The sequence below is a fragment of the Pyxicephalus adspersus genome, chromosome 10, assembly GCF_032062135.1.
Source record: "Pyxicephalus adspersus chromosome 10, UCB_Pads_2.0, whole genome shotgun sequence".
Classification (NCBI taxonomy): Eukaryota; Metazoa; Chordata; class Amphibia; order Anura; family Pyxicephalidae; genus Pyxicephalus; species Pyxicephalus adspersus.
In genome coordinates this window covers 41,117,886-41,125,299 of record NC_092867.1, presented here as the reverse complement: position 1 = coordinate 41,125,299, position 7,414 = coordinate 41,117,886, and positions in this window count along the sequence as shown.

Sequence of the window (7,414 nt, the reverse complement as noted above, 5' to 3'; positions counted from 1 at the left end):
GTGTATTTATTATTTTTTAAACTACTATCAAAATAGCCCTGCTGGTTCTGCATTGGATAAACATTATTATATTTATAATGGGGCAATTTTGTGGGAGAGTTTATTTAACCCCCTTAGCGGTAATCCCGAGTGTGACTAGGGGTGGAAAAAACATGCAAAAAGCAGTAACCCTGAGTAACACTCGGGGTAACTTTGGGAGCCTCCCTTACCTGTGCCCCATGCTCCAGCGGCGATCGGACAATCTTGCTGTGATGCGGGAGGGGAAAATTTTAAAGCAGATTACCGAGTAATTGAGTACCGAGTGATTTGGAGTCCCTTGTGGAATCGGGCGATAGTGATTCACCAGGAAATTTCATCAGACAGCGAAAGTGAACTGATCGACGTTTCTGGACCAGGTCAGTGCTGTGCGCACATGGTTTCCTATTGACCTTGATGCGGACCAGGCAGCACCGCCAAGATTTCCATTCACGGGAACACCTGGGATGAAACTTGAGGCTCAATGCCATGCCCCCCTGGGATACCTGAAGTTGTTTTTGACCGATGAAGTTATCGAAAAAATTGTTGCGGAGACAAACAGGTAAATCGCTCTTGTGTTTGCTAACTTTTTGAAATGTTTTCTTTGCCAACATGTGTGCTGCTCTGTTTTTTTTTTTTATGTAAATGTGTATGCTGCTCTGTGTTTGATAACATATTACTTGCAACCTTCAAAATATAAAAGAACATATCCTAAAATACATTTTTTATTTTGTTTTATGCAGGTACGCCGACAACCACAAGGTGCTCCACACCTGAGGTTTGCAAGAAGCAGAAAGTGGGAACCTGTGACCAAGGATGACATTGGCTGTTTTTGGGCTTGGTGATCCTGCATGGAGTTGTGGGCAAACCCATCCAGAAGTGGTACTGGTCCAAAAATAAAATGATTGCCATTCTTTGGCACAGTTATGCCCCAGAATACTGCTTCTCATAATGAAGTACTTGCACTTCAGAAACAACAAAGAGTTTGATGAGACTACCCATCCTGCACCAAAACTGAAGAAAATTTGGGAAGTATCTATGATGATTCTACAAAATTTTCAGCAAATCTATGTGCCAGAAAGAGATCTCAGCATTGACGAAAGTCTAATGGCTTACAAGGGGAGGCTCAGGTGGGTGCAGTACATTGCATCAAAGAGGGCACGAATTGGCGTGAAAACATATATGCTGTGTGAATCCTCACCTGGCTACATTTGGAATACGTTACTGTACATTGGAAAAGGGACACAGTTCAACCCCAGATACAGCCACTATGGATTGGCAACATCTTCAGGGCTATCCCTCATTGAGCCATTTCTAGATCAGGGCTATTGTGTCACAAGTGACAATTTCTACCTCAGTTTCTACCCCAATGACAACCTCTCCTGAGCTTTTGTGAGTTCCTTCTGCAACACAGGACAGATGCGTATGGAACCGTTAGGGCTAACCAGTGCAACCTGCCAACACTGTTTGCATAACGGAAGCTGAAGACAGGAGAAATTGTTGCCTGGCAGAAAGGCAAGATGATGGCTCTGAGATGGCGTGACAAGAAAGATGTGTGCGTGATGAGTACTGTCCATAATGCCTCCACTGTTCTGGTACACACAAAACGTGGGAAAGAAGTGATGGAGCCACAGGTGGTGGTTAACTACAACAACACCATAGGAGGTGTGGACAGAGCTAACCAAGCCATGACATTCTACCCAGCGATGAGGAAACGGCAAAAGAAGTACTACAAGAAGATTTTCAGGCATCTAGTTGAGCAGTGCCTATGGAATGCCTACATTCTGTACAAAAAAAATAGTCGGAGGCCTTCATTTTGCAAGTTTCCGAATCCATAGTCAAGAACCACCAAACGCCATCAGTGGGTATGAAGAGACCTGGACGTTGTGCTTCCACCGTTGTCAACACCTCTTGGGAATAGAACTGTGGAATGCTAATTTAGGGCATATTAAATGCTTTAGGATTGGGAAAGAAAAGTTTTTTGTAGGCTCCTTCTCAAGGTTCTTGCATGGTGGGATTATTGGAAGTATCCCATATCCTGTCATCTTGCATAGCTCCCTCTGTAGTCGATATACCAGAAGTAGAATTGTGGCAAATAGAACATCTCTGGATCAGGGAGTGGGTTTCCTTCATTTCAAAATGTCTCAATTAATTTGCTAGTAATGGGGGAACACCAGTAGTTGATGCTCTAGGATTTTGGAAACTGGACAGATTTATAGCATGGACAAAAGTCTCTTAGACAAACATAGAAAACACACTTGTTGCTCCATGGATTCCCTATAGTCCACTCCTGTTCATCTGGAACATATATATAAACATAAATTGTTTGGAACATAGATCTTATTTGTCTGCGATCAGATGCTCAGTGGCATCCCCCACTTCAGAAATACCTATTTTTGCATAATAGTATTCTCTAGGACAGGGCCAACATTTAACAGATTGTTGTGCAAATATATTTGAATAAACACCAGATGCCACTCACCATATACAAGCTGGATATGGCAGCATCCTGTAACAGCAGGGAATTCGATTTTACAGTAAATACAAAAATTTCCAGTGATACAGGCGTACAAATACCTAACAAATTAAAAGTAGACTGTTGGTATGATGAAACTGTTGACATTCTGAATAGGCAAATGTGATTAAAGCTAATTAAAATAGTCACGATAAATGCTTTCAAAACACTGTTGGAACAAGGCATTTAGACTGCAACACATTTGCTGCCATCTACTGCCATCCTTGTTTAGTATTTAATTTCAATAAGACATTAAATGAGACATGCATTCATACACTTACACACTTTAGGAAGGCACAGACTTTTTTTCAATACATTGGTGCAGTACCCATAAAAGGCATGCATATTGAGGTATTTGAGCATAGTAAACTATAACTGGTTGTGAAAGGTTTCTGTATTTTTTGTCAAGATTTCGTCCTGCAATGTGAACCCCCCCCCCCTCAAAAAAATTACAATGTTATATAGTTGTAACATGTAACAGAATTTGTGATTTGCATATTGTAATGAATAAAAAACCCGGCAAGTACTGAAGAACTTGATTCAACCTGACAGCAGGCAACTATTATACAAGTAATCTAGATAGATAGATACCCGTATTTTTCGGACCATAAGACGCACTGGACCATAAGATGCACCAGTTTTTAGAGAAGGGAAATGAAGAAAAAAAAGATTCTGAAACAAATAGTGTCCTAAAATATTTTATGTGCATTAAAAACCAACAGCACAGTCATAAACACATGTAATCAAGATAGGGGCAGTTGTTCCCACATTTTCAGTTCTTTTAGTATTTTGGAAATCAGCGGCGGATAGTTCAGGGCATAAAGAGTTGATGGCAAACGTCCAATACGGAGACCTAAATATGTGATGGAGTGTGTTGCCACTTTAAAAGGCACATATGTCCTCCAACTATCCGCCACATCCGCATCATTAGTTAAAGACAAAATCTCACTCTTGTCAAAATTTATTTTCAGCCGAGCAAATCTCTAAAAATTCCGAAACACATTTCGGATGTTATAACTGTCATGTCGTGGGTTGGATGTAAAGATAAGGATGTCATCTGCAAAAAAGGCAGTACGTAGCTCATTTGTTTGAACTGGGATTCCATGCAGTAAAGGGGTGGAATCCAGGTATCTAACCAATGGTTCCAGAGCAAGGATAAACAGGAGAGGAGACAACGGACACCCCTGCCTCGTCCCTCTATGAAGGGCAATGGGATTTGATAAAAATCCCGGAGTGTGTATCCTAGCAATTGGAGAAGCATACATAGCCTCAAGCAATGCAAGGAAGGAACCCCTAATACCGACATGCTTCAGAACCGTGAAGAGCCATGGTATGTTCACTGTATCAAATGCCTTGTGTGCGTCTATAGCAACAATGGCCAGATCTAGATCAGGCCGGTGTTTGGCGGTCTCAAGTGCAACTAGTACCTTTCTAATATTAGTCACTGCCGCTCTGCCTTGAACAAAACCCACCAGGGAAGGGGAGATAAGGGAGGGTAATAGTCTGGCCAGCCTGTCCGCAAGAATTTTAGATAAAATCTTAGCATCTATATTCACCAAAGAAATGGGACGATATGAGTCTGGATCACAGGGATTTTTATCTTTTTTCAAAAGGAGTCTTTTATATAAGCTTCCTGACCAGAACGAAAATACATACCCCTATCCCAAAGGGTAGAGTAAAGGGCATGAAGATCCTCCACCACCTCTTCCCTCAGCATTTTAAAAAATTCTGTGGTGAACCTGTCAGGGCCTGGGGCTTTTCCATTTTTTAGGGAAGCAATGGTAGCCAATATTTGTTCCGTAGTAATTGGGGCATTAAGGGTATCAATATCACTAGGTTGTAATCGGGGTAGGGTAACCTCGGATAGGAACGCCCTCCCAGCCTGTAAAAGTAAACTAAAATATAATATGCAAAATTAACCATTATACAGCCTTTATACATTGCTCTCAAAACATAAACTGTATGTATCGAATTTCACCATCACAATAAGTGCTTTTCATTTATAAATGTATATACATGACTGTTACTCTTAGAACCTTTAGTCAAATAAGCCCATCACCCTATATAACATGGTATTAAATATTGTTTAAACTAGAGATAATAGGCCTATTACCTACACAATATGCTACGTATTATTACCTTAAGTTCTTTGATTCATTATTATTGTATTGTCTAATAAATTATGTGATAATAATTGAGTAATTTGTAATTCATAATGAACTATGTAATAATGACTGAGCTATTTGTAACATCTCACGAACTGACTCTATGAATGTGTTTTTGAACATACTCAGACCGTCAGTCTCTACGTACCCCTGTGAAAGCCTATTTGGCGAAATGCGTTGGTATAAATACTTGACTGAAACTGTGTATTTTATACTTGTTAGTTGATCACTGTATAGAACCAATATCTGAACTTTGTTAGTTTGTAACAAAGGTAAAGATATGCAGATACTCTCTATGTAAGTATGTATGAGATAAAAGAATATAAATACATAATTAATTCTCTAGCCTACTGAACCCCTGACCTCTTTCTTTAATTTTACCTTTACCGGAAAGATTTCATATGTTGCTACACAAATAGTGAAGGTACAGAAAACAATCACAACAAAGTTGCAATAGGTAGGGATTTATTTGTGTCTTAAATAAACTGAATTATGTTCATAAGCACTGTTTCATAAAATTATCTAAAGTTGTCTAAAATCTTCTTCATTTTTCAGATAACATTCTAGAATAAGATAATCACATCAGAAACATTGGTCATGTAGAGGAGATATAATTTATATATGTATATATATATTAAATGGGTTAGAATGAATACCATTACCATTAGAGATGAGCGAATCAAAGCTGACAAAGTGGAATTCGATCAGCATTTCAGGAGAAATTCGATTCGCTCCATTTTTCCTGAAATGGTGGCTGCACGAGTGAGGACTTTAAAGATTCCACTACGATCTTTGGGCACTACAGGGGATGAATAGGGACTAAGACTGGCATTGCTCAGTCTGGGACTTCTAGGTCTGCTGTCCGTAACCTCTTTCTACTCCAGTTATTGTTAATGTGCCATTGTGGATGAAAGTATCTGGAAGAGGCTGTAGGAAATGCTATGTCTCTGTGCAGGTTAGGACAGCGATTTTTATACAAAATTCCTCAACTTTATGACACTAAGATTAGATAGTTTCTGTGTGATGCACCTAGACCGCAATCATTAACTATGAGCATTACACTTTTTACATGCTTGGAAAATTATGAGACTTTCACCATTCATCCAATCTTCTTTGATGTTTACCTGTGACTCTGAGTATTACTAAGCTGTCACAAATGTTTAATCTTTTAAAAAGTATTGAAATTACAATAAATACGTGTAGATATGATTAAATAGTGTTCATAGAGTTTCTTAACCCCTCAATGTTGCTTACTGAAAGATTCATCCAAATGATTAGGTAAATCAGTACATTTTATGCATTTATATTTGTGTGGTGGTAAAAAAAAAGGAAAAAACTTTACATTTTAACATTACATCAACTTTTTGGATACAATCTTTGTTTGCTACATCATTTTTTGCAGTTTAGGCAGGGATGAAACAAATTGACCTCTGTATCCCTTTGGCAATTAGGCTAGGTAACCTAATGTCAAGTACCCCCTTCCACACCAACTGTAATCTGGTTGGTAAGGCTTGGATATGCTGAACTTTGGGTTAGGAATTGTGGTGCTGCTATATTTTTAATAACATACTGGCTGATAACCGGGCATTGCCCAGGTATTTATTTTTTGCAATCCTATATTATACAGAAAAGGGAATCAAATAAAGCTGTAGTGATTTTCTTGTCTACGGTGTTGTTTCGTTTTTTTTCCATTGATTGCACAAAGCCAACTGCCTTACGTTTTCTCGAAGGCATTATTACAGCACAGAAATTTGTAAAAGAGTCCAAAAATGTAAAAAAATAAGCAAAAGGCACACTGTCGCTGAGCAATACATACACACATACATACTTATATACAGTACATTTATGCAAATATACCTCTGACATATACCACAGTGATGCATAAAGATCAGCGGTGCGGTTACATGAGTCTGAGTCATATGTCTAGCAAGTTTTGTTGAAATGTGTCGATGCCTTACCGAGTTATGGTGGAACATAATTATGGATCCTGCCTCAAATGGTTTAGTTTGAGTAACAAATTTACTACTGGCTGCTGGCTTTTGTGAAGCCTACTTCTATTGCCAGTCTTTGGATAATGGTCCGGAGCCTTCTTAATTTTTGCTGTAATATTACGAAAGGATACCAAAACAAAACCCTACTTGTCCAGCTCAAAATGCATCACAGAACTGTCAAATCTGGACTAGTAAGGAAAGATGTTTAGTATATGTTTAGTCAAAAGTAGTCAGGTAAAGAAAATGATCACAACAAAGCTGCAGTAAGTAAGGATTTATTTGTGTAATAAATAAATCAATTGACGTTCATGGGCTTCATAAGATTTCTTAAAGTCATCCAAAAGCTTAATTTTTCTGGTAACATTCTAGAGCAAGATAAAAAAAAAACAATTAGAAACCTCAGAGTAGAGTAGACTGGAAGTGCTTTGTCAAATAATTGTTAAATGTTAAGATTTGCTCTAACCTTTTCGTTACCCTCAAAAGCTAGGTAATGATCAAAGTTGATGCTAAGTAGACTAATATTAACATTTGTCAAATACAGTTCCAAAAACATTACAATAAAAATATTTTTTACATTGTTTTATAGAAAATATTACATACCAGTTTTTTTAAATAGTAAAACAGTTTTTCAACTAAAACTATATAACCCTAAATCTAAACATTTGTGTGCCCCCCTCCCTATATACTAAGGGTCTAAGGCGAAAACGCTTTAGTTCTCAAAATGAATT